The sequence below is a fragment of the Anser brachyrhynchus genome, assembly GCF_964034855.1.
Source record: "Anser brachyrhynchus genome assembly, chromosome: 4".
NCBI classification, from domain to species: Eukaryota; Metazoa; Chordata; class Aves; order Anseriformes; family Anatidae; genus Anser; species Anser brachyrhynchus.
The window spans coordinates 44519668-44539696 of NC_137698.1; the positions used below are offsets into that span (position 1 = coordinate 44519668).

At 38.5% G+C, this 20029-nt stretch overlaps 1 long non-coding RNA gene across 8 annotated transcripts in view; it reads left to right on the forward strand.

Moving 5' to 3' along the window:
* The window catches only part of LOC308194510, a 137140-nt gene extending 118569 nt beyond the window's left edge, over window positions 1–18571 (forward strand). For all 8 annotated transcript variants that reach the window (XR_013950621.1, XR_013950622.1, XR_013950623.1 and 5 more), the window contains one exon: window positions 7017–18571. This is a non-coding gene — a long non-coding RNA (uncharacterized lncRNA). The remainder of the gene's footprint in view (window positions 1–7016) is intronic.
* Window positions 18572–20029: the final 1458 nt, after the last annotated feature.

The window sequence follows — 20029 nt, forward strand, 5'->3', positions numbered from 1 at the left end:
TTTTTTTTCTTTTTAATTATTAACTAGAAAAGGGGAAGGTGTTAATACTCAGTAGTGATTTAATTTCAATGGTTTAATAGGAAATTACATCTCATTAGGAAACCTATAATTGCTATCACATGAAGTAAATTTAGTAGGTATAGAAATGGGCTTGATTTATCTTAAAGGAAAAAGATGGAATGTTACTATTAGCAGCTACAAGAGTGATCTTCTTCCATGAAAATGACTGTATTAAGTCAAAGCCTTTTAGTTAACTTAGTGTTTAGTGCCGGAAGGTGAACATACTTCAGCATGAGTATAGCAAAAATTTTGAGTTTTTGATTAAAAATAGTACACATCCAAGTAATTCTCAAATACCTTATGCATGATAACACTGAATTGGTTATAGGATATAGATTGTTCACTATTAAACACAGTTTTTGAATCCAATACTGTGCAATGTACTGTAATTGTGCTGGAGAGAACAGACTGATAAAAAAATCAAGAGCAAATAGATTTTTGACTGAGACAAAATATAGAGTATTACCACACTCAGGAAGTACAGGACAATTAAAATGGAGGGAAAGGGAACCGGAAGAGGAAAGGAAAAGGGAAGGGGAAGGGGAAAATGGAAGAGGAAGGGAACAGGAAGGGGCAGAGGATCATGATACAGTAGAACAAACACAAGAAAAAAGAAACACTGGAAAATCTTCAGCTACAGAAAATTGACATATCTCCATGGGACTTGTACATGAGCATATTAGTTGTTATATTCTTAGTTTATAGGAGACACAGGAATGGAAAGGATTTAGATACTTATGACAGATATAGAGTACAACAAAGAGCTCAATAATACAAGAGTGAAAATAATAGATCTAAAAGAAATGAACCCACTGCCACCCACAAAGATAAACACAATACTGTGAATTTCAACATCATATTTGGACCAAAAAAATAGGAAAAGAAGTTCTATATTACTTAACGGGCACTCACAAGTCCCTTTTTCTATGTTAAGTCCTGGGTAAATTCCCAGACATCAGGAGTCTAGGGAATACTTCTGCATAGCTAAACACTAGAGCAAAGCCCAAGGCCATCTCCTGGCAGGACAGAGACAACAGATGTCAAGTCTATCTGAGAGTGGTGTACATGAGAAGCCTGCCGATGAGGGTTACCTCATGTTAAAAATAGCTTGAGGAAAAAATTGGGGGTTTTGGAAGGGATAGATAAAGAACACGTCTGGGAGGAGGACTGAATTTCTTACATTGTTCTTGGTTTGAGGGTTGCAAGGGGCTGTGGCTTCCATGAGAAGAGAGCTAAGAACCTGGACATCACTTAAGATAGAGTAAGTGGCTAAATGGGGTTTTAGTCTGTAAGTAAAAAGTATTAAGATGATGAAACAGGTACTGGTAAGACCACTGAAAAAAGAGTATCACAGTATCACAGTATCACAGATTTCTAGGTTGGAAGAGACCTCAAGATCATCGAGTCCAACCTCCGACCTAACACTAAGTACTCCACTAAACCATATCGCTAAGCTCTACATCTAAACGTCTTTTAAAGACCTCCAGGGATGGTGACTCCACCACCTCCCTGGGCAGCCCATTCCAATGCTTAATAACCCTTTTGGTAAAGAAGTACTTCCTAACATCCAACCTAAAACTCCCCTGTCGCAACTTTCGCCCATTCCCCCTCGTCCTGTCACCAGGCACGTAGGCACGTAGGCACGTAGGAGAACAGACCAACCCCCACCTCTTTACAGCCTCCTTTAAGGTAACTGTAGAGAGCAATAAGGTCACCCCTGAGCCTCCTCTTCTCCAGGCTGAACAAGCCCAGCTCCCTCAGCCGCTCCTCGTAAGACTTGTTCTCCAGACCCAGACAGAGTAGACTCCAGACAGAGTAGACTGTCATCATCTTCTCCAAGACAGTGCATTTGCTAAAGCATCTGACAACAGGCTCCTTCAGAGCGGATGGTCTTTGCAGTTTTAAGTCACCAGTGTCTCTGAACAAGGAAGTTTGTGTATGCAGATCTGACTACTCTCACATGCTCATAACAAGCCAACAGTCTAAGTGTTTTGCTCAGACATGTTACAGATCTGCACCTACATTAGATGTGTACACAATGCAAGCCTAACTTTGAGAATCTAGCCCTTTCACACTAAGCAGTTTAGTATGTCTCTTTTCACTGCCCTCCTCTGTGCCTTATCCCTACATGAAAGCAAAAACAACATTTGGAACTAAAGTCACTAAAAACAAGTTCATTGCTACAGTTCAAGCCCATGTAAAACTACCATGCTGTTGCCTTGTGACAGCAACATAGTATGTCCTGAATGCTGGTTTTAGTGCATTTACTCTTCCAGAGCATCACATATTTGAGTAAATGGGCTAACGTATGATGCAGTTCTGGTCTCATCACAACATGTGTAACATCTGGGAGAACTGCCACTCGTCAAGCCAGCCAGGGCCCTGCTGACAGACAAAGTGAGCATTATACTGAAATGCCATTCCTCAGCTGTTTGCAGAATTAATTTCCCTGTAGAATTTTCTAATTAGTTGGCTCTTTCCAGCCCATTCCCCACAGAGGAAGCAGAAAGGAAGCAAAAGGCTAGCACCTGCTCCTAAAGCTCTGGCTGGGAAAAATAAAAAAAAAAATAATAAAAAAAAAATTAAGGATGACATATACAGTAAGTATTTAGGCACTAGAAAGTCTTCTATCCATGCAGCTGTGGGGATGAAGTAACTCTGTTTGAAAGCTTAATGGGGATTCTTCTGTGGGGAAGAATTTCCAGTGGCTCACATTCCAGACAGTTAACCACATTACCAAGGGGAAGAAAAAGGGATTTGTTCAAGCGTTAAGAACTGTCTTAAAAAAAAAAAAAAAGGCCACCCTGATCTGAAGAAAAGACAGACATATTAATCCAGGCCTGAAGATGATTTTGTATGTATCACCTATGTGTTATTTTTGATCACTTTATTTTCCATAATTTCAAATTAAAATCCATTATATGCTGGAATGCAATGTATGATATTTTCTCAGGGGTAACGACTAACACCACAGAGTTTGCTCCTAACAAAAGTGAGTCACTGGAACAAAAGAAATAACACGGTTATTGCTTTGAATTCACATGCAGTGTGTTATTGTGCAGGAAGAATACATGAGAGGTATTTCATGGAAAATAAAAGTAATAACAAAACAGTCCAAGAAAAGCAGTTTGCATTTTTGACTACACAGGCTTTTTCATAAAACAGTTTATGATACTGAATATAAAGGGAGATGATGGTCTACTAAGGGTAGAAAACATGATAAAAAAGCTCCCTTACTATGGCGATTAGAATAAGCCAAAATCACTTCACTACGCAATTTTCACTGTCTTTTCAAATGGTAGACCTTACAAAATATGTTTGGATAAGAATGAAGGTTTTAGAATAGGGATAAGCGCACCATCTCACTAAATTAATTTGCTGTGTTTTAATCAGCACAATGTGTGAATTAGGCCTTCAGATGAGCAAGAGTTGTCCATTAATAAGCTAGAGGGTTATTTTTTGTATAGTTGCAAAACTTCTTTGAAACTTGCTTTTAACAGAATTGAAAGATGTGAATAAATGCATGTATATAATTGGAGTACGGGTATGGGGAACCAAAAGACTTTTTAGTTAATAATATAATGATTTCATGCACTAAGATGCAGTCTACTTCTTTATAAACTCATCATTCTCCAGTACAGCTTTAGAAAAACAAATGCTACAGGGAGTGTAGGTAGGACTAAAGGTTGTGCTAGGCCAAAAGAGGGGAACAAAAAGATAATATTGCCAGCCTGGGACAAATGCCCAGACCTTGATCACCGCTCAAAGACAGTTTTGAAATAAAGTAATTAAATAAAAAGAGGAGGTGCAAGGCAAGGCTATTCTTTCTTCTAACTGACAATGCTTGGTAACATTTTCTGTTATACTGTTTGTCTGTGAAAAATTATTGTATGACTGGCATTTACCCTTGTCATATTAGGTGGTGGCAACATGTTTTTCTTATAAGTCTATAATTATTTCAAGTGGTCTTCCCCCTAGAAGCCATGTTCAGGAGGAGAATTTTAAAATTAAAAAAAAAAAAAAAAGTAAGCAACGTTCATTTATATTCCTCTGAACTGGTACAGCTAAATTCATCTGCGGCTTTGAAAATCTCCCGTGATACTTTAGTCCAGCCCATTAACTGCACCTGTTCTTTTTTTCTTTTCTTTCTTTTTCTTGGCCATTATTTCCCTTTCAATAACAGGTGTCTGGCTTTTTAAGAATGCATAGAATATTTTATTTCATTACTGTCTAGGCATTTCAACTGAAAAAAAAATCAAAAAATCCTCATCCCATTATTTCCCACTTTGAAATTCAAAATAAACTGTGGAAGAAGAAAGAAAGGTTGTTTGTGTTTGGAAAGAAAAGAAAAAAAAAAGAAAAAAAAAAGAAAAAAGAAGAAAAAAATGATAACTTACAGAGAAACACAAAATGAAACAGTAAATCTGTTTTCCACAAACAATGATCTAAATTAACCAATGTTATGGTTTTTTTTTTCTTTGACAATATAATTTCTTAAAGGACAACATTTCACCCAAATCATTTTGAATTGCTTCTAATTTAGAAGTAGACTTTTAACAAATAGAAACATATATAGGCTGCAACAGGCAGCTGTTCACCAGAAGAGCTCTATCCTCAATCACAGAATTGAGTTAAATTTAAGTTACTTGGGGATCACTCAAAAAAGCATGCTGTTTTTTTCTTTGCAGGTAAAGTGATAGAGAATAATGGTTTGAGGAAAGACAGCATTTTTTCCCAAGTAATTAAAGTTCACAATGTTTTTTTCTAAATGTGAAGTCAAGAAAACAAGCTAAGGAAACCTTGGTTGGTTTGAGGAAATAATCTCTGCTTATTTATTACACAACAAAATTAAAAATATATTAAAAATAAATATAGTTGTGCCAGTGACCTTTAAAAGAATGTTTGAGGATATTATATTGTTTGTGCTCTATTTTGCCTTCAATTAGTTTTGATTAGTTTACTGTAAATCTAAAACACACAAAGAAAAAAAGTCTGTAGAAAGGAAAATAATTTTTTTCTTTATTTTTTCTTTTATTTTTTCTTTTTTTTCCTTTTTATTTTTTTTTCTGGGAAACCTCTAACTTGTTGTAAAGAAGAATTCTGCATCATAGTGATGACTCAATCCTTCTTTCTCTCAGTTCCCAAGAAAAGCACAAAGGTTAACTTCTGTGCCTTCCCAAAAAGTTTAGAAAAATACCACATAGATCTGTGAAGGTAAGCACTTGACTCAAACACCACAATATTGTTTCAAGGAACCATTTATTACTGTGAGTGCTATTTTAATGCCACCATTGTTTGTTGTTACCTATGTTTTAGGACATCAAAATGTCACCCATACAAAAAAAAAAAAAAAAAGGACAGAAAATTGTCTTGGTTAAAACTTTGACAAGTATCTATCACCAGTGAGCACAATATAAGCAACAAAATATAATTTGTATGGTTTGATATCATTTGGGTGACAACTTTCAAAAGCCTGGCTTTATGGCTTGCTTTCCCTTCTTCTGTCTTCACCTGGCAGATTTTATCTGCCTGCTCCAGAAGAAGCCTACAGAGATACAGTGGTCCTCCACACTTCTGCTCTTTCTCTCTTGTGCTGTCCTCCCTCCTTTTTTTTTTTTTTTTTTTTTTGCATCATCTCTTTCTCCATTGAGATGGCTCGTATTGTTTTCCCTGAATGTGCTCAGCTGGTCTAATGTTAAATGACATGTGGTCAGATCCTAAGCTCCTGAGCAGACTCACTGACCGCTTCTATTTACAACACAAGGTGTAGCAGCCAGAGAGGCTAGCAGGTTGTGACATGCGTGTTAATATCACTTTACTTTTTCATATCCTTATCTCTAACACTAAATCTATGTAGCTCAGGATATGAACTGCAAATGAGAGATAAGGAACATCGTAGTGCTTATCAGGAATGATGGAATTTGAGATTCTGAGATTCTGAGGTTTTTTTTTGGGGGGGGGGGGTGGGATTTGGTGGTGGATTTTTTTAATGAGAGGACTGACTGATGTTTATCAGTTGACCCCTGTTTCAGGTAATGAAGCAGCTGGCAGGGAGCTATTTATACTGATTAGATTGAGTGAACTGGTATTCAGATTAACTTGTGATTTCCCCAGTATTATTTGTACAAATTCTTTATTACTCTGGATAATTCTCCACTTCATGGGTTAGGAAGTGGAACTGACATCCTCTTGGATCACCACTACCAGCTCACCATCTTTTATTATGTGAGACAACATGATGGTCATAGATTAACCCAGCCTCTTACTATTTTTTTTCAGTAGTAAAATTAAACTCCTGTGAAATTTGGTTTTCTGTAACCAAACAGCCATAATGCACAGCTTCACCATCTAAGAAAGATTTATGGTATTGAGAGTAATCAGGATATTACTTCTAACCAGTGTTTCTGTGGCTAAGACAACTTCTGTCTTCTCTCAGAAATTGGATGTTTCTGTAACCAAAGCAGTCTTCAAACCTTACATGTGCTGAGAGTCCCAAAAGCTCTCCTGCTCTGGCTGGAAGGAGTTATAAATATTCTTTCCTTCTCTCTCCATAGTCAAGCTCATGGCCTGCAATATCACTGCATCTCTTTCCTTTTTCACAAATAACCTGTTCTCTCTCACTGTTTTGTCTCAATTGTCTGCTACAAAAGATCTTTGCGGCAGTCCATCAGAGGGGCAGATTCACAACCAGTTTTCCAAATGCTGCCTAATTGCAACTACAAGCACAAGCCCAACAGATCCTGAAACTACAGATGAAATTTTCTGTACAACAAGTAATGAGTTATCACACATGTAAACTAGGATTTCTGCTATACCAGTGAACACATTTTCATTGACATTTCCTTTTCCACCCTGAGTATGAAACCTCATATTTCACATATCTGTGTAGCAGACCAGGTTGGGTTTCCATGAATGGGTCGCACTATGTTTTTTTAATGTTATTCAATCTTCTACAGGCTGATATCCAAACCAAGCAACTGAAATAAAACATGGCTTCCTTCCCCGAGATGGTTTCATAGCCCAGCTCTCCAGCTTTCTCTCCTACCACAAACATGCAACACAATTGTGCAACAGCCTAGGAAGGAATGGTGAGATCAGAGCCGTGACTGCAGACATCCTGACATGGGGATCTGGCAGCTATTCAACACAAACACAATTAGAAGACTTACCCTTGCGTGAAGTATTTGCTTTCTTGATAGTCACCAGCCTTAACCTCTAGGAATGCTTACGAATCAGATAGCGTTCCTTGAGGAGGGCGAGCCTTTTCAAGCTCGTCTGTCTTGCTTTAGCCAAGACAGACATAAAGAAGAAAAATTCCACTGCATCATGCAACTTCTCCAAGTGAAAGCGCTTCAGAGGACAGAAGAGTTGTGGTCTCAAATCTCTGCCAAGGATTCAAGAACCAAAGATCACATGTTACTTGTTTCTCTCTCCCTCCATTATGATCAGCAGGAAAAAAATAACAGCATAACAGACAAACCTTGACATTCACAGCAAACGTGAAAGTAAGGGACTCCCTAAGTCCTGCTCATTGGCTTTATGTTACAGGAGGCTTCTCTGGCAATGGCGATATCATAGAATGATGCATTTGTGACTTTGCATATCTTGGGAAACTTGGAGGATGTGTGCATCTGTGCAGCTCTCCATGACTTTGTTCATGTTTTTAGAAAATGTAGCCTATCGTACATGTGTGTTATCCAACCTACAATAAATTCTAAAGTATGACAACAGCAGTATTTTCATTGGTTTATTCCAAATAGCGATAAACTGGGGGGGTTTCACATAGATTAAAAAATCTTAAAAAAGGCACTAACAGCCAACTTTATATAAAATAACTGCTAGCAAATAAGTCAAATGTCCATCTGGTACAGCAGTTACAAAGGGAAATTCTTGTTCTGAAATGCCCAAGGAGTAATATTATTCTCACCTCAGGCTGTGCTGGTGACACAAAAGAACTGCACAGAAGTAGTACCCAACCTTAGAAGTGTAACATAACAGTACTGAGGAGAAAGTTACTTAGTGGGATTTCCAAATGATGCAGTGCAAAGTGCCATGGGTACTGCAATTTACAGACAATGGAGCAACTTAGCCAAGCCAAGTAGAACACCACACAAAGAGTATACTGCTGGATTCTTATGTAACTTAGTTCATCCTAGATATCTCTATACAGCAGAATTTCCTCACAGAAAAATTTGCAGTCTATCTTACTGACATAACATGAAGCAAAATAATCATAAAAGAAAATGGTAAGGATAGGTCCCATGCAGAAATATTGGACTGAACTTAGAGCTCCTGAACTGTATGACCTGCTCAAGCTAACCCGTCACCTCAGTGCGCAAGCACTTATTCAAGAAACAACACTGAATTGTTTTACGCCCTTGAACAGCAGCTTAACATCTGCAGGAGGAAAAGTTGTGCATTTTAGCTTCCTTCCCAAGGGATTAGATGCACTCTTCCATTGTTAGTAACTTTCAAATAACAACTATTTGAAAAGCAGCAGAGAGTGCCAAAATATCAGATGTCTGAATCCAGTCAGAACGAGATGCTCCCAAAAACATTTCTAACACTATGAAATTTCCTCCCCTCCTCAAATATCCAGGGAATTTCTTTTCATAGTACAAGGAGAATAACAATAATGCCTCAGCCTGATATTAATGGTCACACAGTTCAAGTAAAAGAGCTGCCTTGTGTTATTAGGGTGCACATGAAACAACCAGATTATGCTCAAGAGACAGACTGACTATCATAGTGTTGGTATTAAAGCAGTGGCACTAAGCAAGCAAATACAGCAAACACAACTTATTTCTGGAGTAGCTCTGTTGACATCTGCAGACCTACCCAAGCCTGGCAGTCATCCCAAAATAAAAAATTGGCAACCAAGTATGAATGGTTTCTGGTCTTGACTTCTTGTAACTCCACTAAAGAAGCACAATATAAATCTGCAACCCTGTATCCGGGCAACAATTGAAATAAATCAAGAAAATGCTTGCAGCCATTCCGGATTGAAAAAAAAAAAAAAAAAAAAAGAAAGAAAGAAAAAAGAAAGAGATTTCAAAATCTATCAGTGCTTACAAACGAGGATGTTACTTTCCCTTTTCTTATCCAGAACCACCCTTAATTGAAAGGATCAGTATCTAAAGCAACTGGTGCTGTCCTGTGCATGAATCCCCTTTGCACCTCTTCCTTCTTATTTCTTCAGTGTTTTTATTAACATTAGTGACTTATCTAAGTATTAGAATGTTTGGCTGCTTGGAAGCTTATCAACAGCAAATTTTATGGGCTGTTTAGTGATGGAAACAGGAGGAGTTGGAGCTCTCCCTCCCCTACTCCCTCGATATGGAAGTCTTCAAGAAGCTGTGGAATGTGCTCTCTGGTATTTTTGGTATCTTTAAAGTGTCAAGAGTGCAGAATTTCTCTTGTCAGTTGTCACAGTGTGACTCACAATTAGAGCCATCTGCTCTGCATTCACCTCCCCAGGGGCACCGCTCATTTTTCACCAACTTCCTGTTGTTGACAGCACAGTTCCTCCCTGTATCACTCTCCACCAGCACCCATACTCCTCACAGACATTGCAACAGGCTTAAACAGATTTCCCTTGGGAAAGCCTTTAGGTTTGTTTTGCTAGTGGTTGGGGAAAACATAGCCTGTTGAGAAAACCCTGAAGGCGGAGGCTGTTTCTAAAGGAACTGAACAAATTCCATTGATTTCTTTTTTTCCAGGAAGACTCCATTGTTTTCAGACCTCCTTCAAAAATCTCAACATTTCCCTAACTCCACTTTAATTTCAAGCAGCAGAGAAGCTTGAAAAATGAAACATTATTTGTGCTAAGTCCTTCTAAATAACACATGGAAGTGGACAACCAACACTATCTAAACACTAGGCAAGCAATTTTTCAAATACTAGAAATAATTTTGAATAACAAAAATCTGATGGGCAACACACTGTGTTCCATTTTCCCTCCATCCAATTAAAAATAAAAACAAAAAAAGTCATGCTACAGACTTTTCACACCAAATGCTTCTGCTGAGTGAGGCTAACTACCCCATGCACAACGTCATGCTGATGCAGTTATACAGCTGCTGGGCTTCATGTCTGGACCACATAGAAATACCACCTACACTGAGTATGCCTAGATGACCTCAGGTAGAACTGTATGTTGCAGATCTACCCATAGCATTTTTGCCTTTAAAGCCCCGTGGGCTGGAAGATTGTTGCTTAGGCTCTGATTGATTGTAACTGCAAGTGTTGGTCACCTATATAAGCAAATATTTGAGTGACAGTAGCATTTTTACCCTTTCAAGACTTCCTACACTAAGGGCTAGATCCATTTAAGCCATCAGAAGGCTACCAGTTCAGGGAAATAATAACTAATCTTTCAGGGGCCACTCTCTTGGACGTGTACACATGGCTGAAACTGTAAGCTCCCATGCAGTGAATGGAGAGAATGAATGGACATCTCAGAAAAGGAATGAAAACAGGCAACTGGTTAGGCGTCACCTGTCACTCTTTGCCCAACTGACTTAATAGAAAAACAAATTTGAGATTCCGCTTTCCATGGGAACTCAGTTTTCTTGATATTATCCCCAGTACTGCAGGAGCACAAGGTCTTAGATATCGTCAGATACTGTAATCATTCTTCTTTGTTAGGCCTGGCTTTGATCACGTTCTTCTCTTTTATGTCTACTGCATAAGGAGTAGCCTAACAGAAAACTCAAAAAATCATCATAGTATAAAAAACAACTCCCACAATAGACCACAAACTGTATGCCCAGAACACTTTTGGCCGAGTCCTTTGGGCAGGTCCTGGGCCCTGTGCCTGACCTGACACTGGTGATAACCTCTAATATCTGTCATGCCCATAAACTGAATAAACTGATGTCATCTTATTTTGCACTACATCCTAGCAATAAAGATTAGTTGCATAACTTCACTGTGATTTGCTGGGTCTTTCCAGAACTAGTGGTTGGCTTCTCCAAGGAACAGGCTCTCTTATATATTTACACCCCTCTGAACACAAGTTTAGCAGACTTCAGATCATGATGCATCTGCATTCATTCAGTCACATCACGTCAATATGATGCACAGAAGCCTTTCATTTGCTTTCTAAATCAGGATAGCATAACAGCTGAAATATTTCTCACTGACCCTGTTCTTCAACACAAAACTGAACTTTTCTTCATTATTTCAACATTCTCTTCACCAGGATTCTATTTAAGGTCAACACAATTTGGGCCCTGGATCCACACTGCTTAAATTATTCCAAAAATATGAATCCTTGCCAGTTTAATCAAGAAAATATGTTCTAAAGAGAGATAAAACACATCCTCCGTTTAAAAACACATTTCCAAAAAGCAACTCTAAACTCATCTCATAAAACTGTTATGAAATCCCTAGGTCCTCCAAACATGAGGACAAGAACTCTCTGCAGACTAGAATATTAGTTCATATTTGTTGGGTAATCTAATAAACCCAGACAGGGAGAAATTGGAAAGAGAAAAATGAAGGATTCTATCAGTGCTGCCTCAGATTGCTCATCTAGCGTGTGCCCCAGTTATCTGTACTGAAAGTTTTCAGTGTTTCACAGCTGAATTGCCACTCAAAATCAGCATTCACTGAGGCTATGAAAACCTTGATTGTAAAATATCTCTGCTTGCAGGATCAATTTCAGACCTGCCTCTAAATGCATTTGCCACTCAGTACTTATGGTTCTGATAGACTGATGTGCAGTCATGTAGCATATTCTTATTACAAATGACATACCTGTTGATCTGGCCACTGATTAAACACAAGCCTCCTGGCCTTAAGGACTCTTTCTGGTAACTGGTAAGTATAGACAGATATCCATTCTCTTGTGGTTTAACATACAGTGCAAAACAAGGGCAAGTATTTTCCAAAATCCTCCCTGTTAAACTTTCTTGTTCTCCTTTCCAGTTCTTCCACTGTGGTAACATTCTCCTCACTTAACTGTCTGAAGGTGGACTTGCACTGACTGGGAAAGATGTTCTGCCATTTGCAAGGCTACCAGAATTGGATATGACAGTCTATCCCCCAAACTTTATTCTTATTATCTGTGTTTCTGTTTCCTGTTCATTATTTGACATACACTTGTATTTTCAGCCCATTCACTGTAGTAGTGTCCAAATGCTTTAATTATGGAACCATAATCAAGGCTTCACAGCTAAATAGGTTTTTCTTCGCAAATAAATTTATGTTTGCACCCGAGGTCATACCTGCCAGAACTTGAGAGTTTTAAAAGTAACATCCAGTCATAAAGACTGAGACATACTTTGAAATTTAATGGAAATGCACTCAGTTATTAGTGTGTTATATAAGGGCAAAATGGTAATAAGGTTGATTTAAAAAGTAAAATTATACTGAAGGACCTCTCTTTTCAAGTAGAAACTGTTTAATGTATGAAAACTATTGTGACTGAAGGAATCTGGTTTTGCTCTGAAAACCTCAAGCATTACGTCACAGATAGACCTGAGGCCTAGCATTTTAATAATTAATTTCATAAAAGATCCCAAGAGCAATAGAAAGGTCACAAAAGCTATTCCAATCCATGGGCAGTTAAGCAGGAGAATGCTTCAATGCCCTTTAGCCTTTGAGTGTGCTGCAGGACAGGGGAGTTTGGTGCTAAATGACAAATTGAGTTAGAAATATTTGAGCCATAAACCATAGTAAATCTTTTAGCACTTGAAACACCATGTGACACTCCAAACTGAGAGCAAATGAAGTGTTAGTCTATGCATGTTTAAAATGCATGGAGGCTGTGTTTACTGGATTATCCATTTCTTAACTATGTCTCCTTTAGGAGTCTGCAAGCTGATGTCCAAAGTCCCACCAAAGGAGACCTTTTACAGAATGGTCCTCTAGCATGGTTTAAGAAAAAAAATAAAATCAAATGCATCTAACTGAAAGCAAAATTATTTAGGTTGCAAAGTCAAGCACAGCCAAATTAGGAAGTGACAGATTTATGTGTGCCTGCATAACCTCTACTCAGCCCTCTTGTAGGTCCTGTGCCCTGAGTGAGGCAGAGGTCCTTTGGAAAAAATAGTATGTGATTATGCAATTAAAGACTATATCTTAACATAGAAAGGGGCTAAATTAAGGTTTTGCTGGCAGCTATAAATATGACATTTCCTAACATTTAAGTTCTGGTCTTTGCAATATTAGCACAGAATTTCTGGCAGGTGACATCTTTGGATGTTTTTTATATATAGGTAAAAACTAATTCTAGTGTGATTCCCTAGCTGTTTCTATGACAGAACAGCTTTCTAGTTACCTGAACTGAAGAATGATTAAAACTCATCTGGAAAAGAATGCTCTTCCTCAAATAGGAACTGTTATGGCCTTGGAGTAGGGTCAACAGAAACTTAATATAAGTTGGTTCTTCATCCTCTGTTTCCTGGCCATTGCTGAAGCCAATATGGAAATGACAACACTGAAACAAATACTCCTGCAGCCATGATCTGAATCGTACCACACACATTCTTCTTCTCGTGTTAATTACTCCAGTAATAAAGTCCTCAAACTAAATTCAATAGCAATTGTTTCATCCTACTCAATTTTGAATGCCTGCTCAGAGTTTCTTAGGAAGATTCATTTTGTCAGGAACCTTACAGATTACTACCACAAGCCTCCTGATCAATATTATGACACATTTCCAGGAAGAAGAAGGTCTGAAGAAGCTGGCACCAACACTGCTGCCACTTCTTCACAGCAAATCCTTCTAGGCCTGTCCTGTTCTGACATGACTCTTTCACAAGCAAGGAGAGCACAAGCATTTCTGCTGCTTCATTCACCAACAACCTTCTTGCTCCTCTGCTAAAAGTACACAGCGGAAGCCAGAATAAACTTTGAACTGAATTTAGGTCAATGTACTTCTTGTTATTTTAATCTTTCTCTTCTTTGTTTTATGGATTCAGTCAAGGAAATTAAATATTAAAAAAGCATGTTAGTGCAATGCTAGCTGAGCCTGTAAAAGTGCCAAATTGATGAATGAAAAGTTACTACAAAGTTGGCCACACTGTACAAGTATATGAATGTATAAAGTCATCACCCTTCAAAATAACAGAAATAGAATAGAATTCTATCCTTCTAGAACCTGAGTCCTTATTTTGCACATGTGGCATTTTTGGTTGAAAATTTAGCACAAACTCTGTATATTCTGACAGTCATAGGAAAAAAAAAAAAATGCTTCTTGCCGTAGCTCTTCAATGCCAAGCAATTTCTTACCAGGAATAAATATTTATAGATAATACATACAGATCTTAAATACTTTAAAAAATAAAGGGAAGGGGGGGAGACGGAGGAGGGTCCAGATTGGGAAATATTTCCATAACAAAAGTAACTCCAAAACACCTTGGATCTCTAAAATATTGTGTGCTCCAAAACACTGTGGCAAACAGTATAGGTGTAATTAGGACACTGTTGTCTTGACAACATCATGCAGGAAATGTAAGACTCTTGATTCATGAAAGAAAATAGTAGCACTATTCTTTTAATTCAGAATTACTCAAGAATCTCAGGACTGTCACTCGCAATGAACCAGCCAAATATCTATCAAGATGAACAATACCTTACTTTGAGAATACAATGTTAAATCCAAAATGAAGGTATTCTCCACTGAGGGAAAACAAGAAAAAGGGGAAAAAGAAAAAAAAAGAAAAAAAAAGCTATAAAAGTTGTAGAAACTATTCTGGATGTTCTTTTTAATATATAATTATCACAATGAAAAAAGATCCTGGGGTCTGTCACCCGTCACCCTTACCCAGAGGGCCAGTCAACCTTTCCAATTGGTTTCAATTGGCTTCACATCTGTCTGTATCCTCTTGTGTTGCTAAATGGAAAAGGAATTAAGGAAAGTTTAGGACTAACAGCTGGACTTTGCAGAACAGCAAATCCAGCTTCAGAGCTGTTACCAAACTGATCCTTACAGGACAGAAGGATATCCTGTCAATGAGGACCAGATGGAAGAATGGCAATGAGGACTGTATAGCAGATCTCAGAAGTTATCACAAACTATTCTATACAGCACAAAGCAGACAGGAAGCTCTAGAAGCCTCTGGGCTCAGATGCGAAATTTATAAAGAACTTAGAGACCACTTCTGGGTGCAAACCAGTACCAAGCTGGCTCCCACACAAGAAGCCATTTAGTTGTAGCAGTGAAATGCTGCACTGTGGTGAGCAGACGTAATGAAAAAGAAGCACTGGCTGCCATTTGAGGAGCAAGAACTTCAGTCTGCTAAAGAACAGCTTGTGAAAAGGTAGAGCTATCAGCTCTGGGGTGTGTGACATGCCCAGCAGGCAGCTTGACAGAGAAGTCCTCAACTTTGAGCATGTTTTCACTTCAAAAGATCTCACTTGAATGCAAGGATATATGCTGGCAACAGCAGGCTCCTTTGAGGTACCTTTCCCCTTCTAGACATATTTACCTAAGAAATTTCATGCACAGAAAAGAATGAGTGAAAGGGAATATTCAGATACATGACAGAAACAGGGTTTATTGTTATTTTTTTCTCAGCCAGCACTTTGTTTTCTTTTACTCAAAGTGACAGTCATAAAAAGCTATTGTAGCTGAAGCCCACTAAGAAACAAACCACACTTCTCCTTGCAATGCAGAGGGTAGGAACCATTATGTTGTTAGTGTGCCATTTGGAAATCATGCAATGCATCCACTTACTCCTCTATTAAATTAAAGCATTTCCTGTAGCAATCTAGGCCGGATAAAGAAAATAGGTGCTATTATAAAAGCCTTGTTTGACTAGCCTTTTTTTCTGCAGGCCATTAGAAAATGGTAGCTTATACATTTGAATTGCAGGACCTCTTACCTCCCATCCATTACCAACATGACATAAACGCAAAGGGCTGCCCCTGAAGCCAGAAAAATCCCTGCAGATATACAAGTTGTAAATGAGACAAGGATTTGTCTGTAATGCTTTCCCCAAGTTATGTATTCCCTGCACTGCAGGTTCCTATCTCTCTGGCTAGTCACTCTGTTTTTCAGCCTCTGCTCTTCCTGTGAGACCCTCCCGGGTGTCTGCTCCTCCCTGCATTCGATAAGGAGATTATTTGGAATGGAAGTAGACAAGCACAGGTGGTCAGGCCACCTGCTATAATCTATTCAGTGTTTTTGGACAGTATAAGATGGCTTGGATTCAAATTTTTATTTCCTCTCTCTCTTTTTTTTTTTTTAAGCTAACATTAGCTTTCAATTAATTTATGCAGGGGTCTGAGAAGAATTATCACTATTCCATTGGCTCTGGAAAAGCAATTTGCTAGAGTACTGTACCCATGACAACAGGTTCTTCCTCTGCATTATTTCCAAACCTCTGGCAGGCCCAACAAAAGTGCAAACCAAAAGCTCTTTTAAAGGTTCATTCCCTATCTCTCTTTCCCTTGACTGCCTGACAGCTCCACATGCCTAATTGCCCGCCTGCTCCTGCCAGTTCCCAAATGTTATGTAGCCATGCACAGCGTAAAGGAATATCTCACTCCCTCATTTGCCTGTATTGCAGTCAGGCATAGTCTCAGCCTCAAAGGGCATCTGCGTTAGCGATCTACTGTGGCAGAAGGTTTCTTTTTAGTGCCAATTTGCCTACCACCCATACTTGCATTTTCTGGCATCTTCTCAAGTTCACCACTGGTGCAAAGCTGTTTGCCTTGTGTTGGTAGGGTGAAGTTGCACACGTGGGCATTAGTTGTATGCCCCCAGTGCAGACACCAGTACTCCATCACCTCACTGTCTACACATGCATCATGCCTGCCTGGGACCAGCAACTAGTGCAAATTTCATTGCCTATGGAGACACAATATATGCATAAAGTTCTGTACGCATAACAGGCTACAGTTCAGAAGAGTAAATTACAAACTTACATGTCAAACAGTGAGATTAAAAAATATAAGGCTCAGGGTTTGGTCAGGTTCTTGGTTACTCTAAAAATAACAATAATAATAATATAAAAAAAATGCAGTGTTGGTTCAAAAGCAGTCACATTTTCCATGAACATCACTTGTATAGCAAGACTCAGTCAGATATTCCCAGTTTAGCCCAAGAGGGGAAGGAAAAATCCATTAATTGCATGAAAATCTACAAAAGATGGCTGAGCATCAAATGTAAATGGTGCTTTATAGAGTTGGAGTCTAAATTTGAATCAGCTGGAATAACCTGAATCCCAGAAACTACACTGACAAGGAGTATGGAACAGAAAAATATGTTTAAGAGCCATACTCCAGTTTGCAGCCAGGGTAAACAAATATTTCCTCAGCTTATTACACGTTCAGCTTTTATAATCACAGGAGCACTTTTTATATATTCAGCAGAAACATTTATGCCAGATTTTAACATATATCAAGAAAATTTTGGTTAAACATATCTGAATAACTTTTGCTTAAAGTAAGGTTGGGTTTCCTTGTCATGCATATCAAGCCTACTGCAGGAAACACTAACAAACCCTGAGGTCATTTTATGGCATGCATCTATGGGAGCACAACTAGTAGCAACGAATGCAAAACAAGCCTTTCAGGTGCACTTGTCATGAGTGCTCTTTGGCGTCTAGCAGTTAACAAAGAGCAACAGTTTTATAAAGTCACTTGAGAAGCTGAAGATAGAGTATTTATTCCAGAGCTGATATATAATGTTAGACAACTTGCTTTTCATCTCAGTATTTGTTTCTGCCTGCACAAACTAGGGATAAGTTTATTTTCTTCTGTCAGCTTTGAAAGAAAAATGTCTCGTCATATTGTTATTCATTACTGAACATTGCTTCATTTGCATTTATATATGATATCCCTCTGTTTCTTGAGGTGGTATTTTGCAACATATAAAGTCAGATGCATGCAGTGTTTCATTTATGTTGTACATATAACCTTTTCTGGGATCCTGCAATTTGCCCCCAGAATTTACTTAACCCTTAGCTCTTAAGTTGACAAAAAATTGGACTCCGCAAGGCAACAGTGTAGACCTAACTGAAAACAAATCTTTAGAGTATACCAATAATACAAAGGTTTACCTGTGGTTATGAAGGGAATGTACGCGGACTCTTTCACAAAGAAACACTGTGTATGCCATTCTCCTCAAGAGTGTGTCTTTTATATCTTCAGTACCTACAGGAGTGATCAGGAATGCACAGAGTTTGCATTCCTTCAGATACACTATCTGAAAGTGTTGCCCTTTGTTTGCTTTCCTTCTGTTTTGTTCTACTAGTCCTTCATTGTAAAAGAGACCTGTTTATACATTCCATTTTTCTTGGTCTTCTTGGCACCTTGCAGTCAAACTCTACTCCAGATTGATCCCTTGATTTCCAATGTAGTGGAAGTACAGTATATGTAAGATTTAGGAACAGACAAAAAAGCATACTCCCCATCTGATGATTTCATTTCTAGCTTTCCACCACCTTTTGTTATTTCGGGGTATTTTTTCCTGGTGGGAACAGGCGCATTCAGCTGTTGTTTTCATGCTGAAAGTTTGTGTGGAAGCATTTCCCTGTTTTTTTTTTTTTTTTTTTTTTTCCAGACATGTCTTTCAGCATGTTTCCAAAGGCTTGGAATCAGCACATTGTGTTGTGACATGTGCATACTTGACATTGCTTTGTTCTCTGACTTCCTTTTGCTTGCAATCTTTAGGAAGTTATTTCATAATTAGCAAGGAATTTTGAGTCAATGTTATTGCAGACCCAGCATATTGTCCTCTGCCATCTGCAAAGAAGAAAGCATGGAAGAGCAAGGGGAAGAAAGTAATTTTAGTGTTTTTAACTGGTTGAAACACATAGCATTCTAGCTCCAATTCACTGCTCAGAGAATCATAGCTGTGGCTGCAGCCATTGGAGAAAAAGAGTTTTGGTATTACTACAAACATCTGTAACTAAAGGAAAAGCTAGAGCATTACAGCAACTGTCCTTAGTTTTGACACAATTTTTCTGTGTTGTGCTCCAGTTTTGTAATTCTATCATTACAGAGCAAAAGTGAAAAGGTACCAGTTTTCCTGAGAAATGTATCTAGAATTAACTTTTTCTTCTCAGCTTGGCATCTTTATGTAAACAAAGGCTGTTCATGTAGCCTTTAAACAGAGATGATATAAAGTAAATATCAGGTCTTATTTGGTCTCAGTGGCAAATATATTCATTTTTAGCTGACTTTTTGAAAAGCAAATCTTATGGTGTTATTTTTCTTGCTGAATTTTAGACCACCAGCCTACTGGAGCCCAGACCAGACATCAATTTGTTTTGAATTGTTTCCCTGTCTGGCAACCACAGCTGAAGAAAGAGAGGAATGGCACCATCGTGGGAATGAGAGGACATCTTGAAAGCTGTTTCGGAAAAACTTTGAAAGGGAAAGCCCTGCTTTCCTACAGCCCAGTCCAGCACCACATAACTGTGCCTCTTGAACACCAGGTGGGACTTGGGGTCTATGTAGGGTCTATTCCTCCAACACAGGATGTCCTCTGCCCAGGCACTTTCCTGCAGGGGCTGGATCCATTGCCTCTGTGAAAGACTGTGGTCCTAACAGAGGCTGACATCTGCCATAGGTGTCTATTTATACTTCACATAACAGTACTGAGAACACCATTAACATAGTAAAGGTACTGAAATTCTTACCATCATGCTACAAGAGTAAGAGTAGCACTAGAAACTGCAGCAGAAAGCAAGCAATTCTAAGTACATACCTAGGTTAATATAAAAGAGACCTTCTCAACCTGTAACTCTGTCTAGCTTATTTCTGATACAAATTTTGTTATGCCTGCAAAAGCCCTGAAGAATTAGCCTGATGTTCAGCGATATAGAGGTCTACAAACCTCACTGACTCCCAAAATTAGACTCTCACTACTAAGTGCCTGAATGTGGAAAGGAGTCAGAGACATACACCATGATCAGCTTCTTACACTTCAGTGAGACATCTCATACATCATGGTGTAAAGCACATATACTGGACCTTGCTGAACATTAGCTCATTCTGGATGTAAACACTC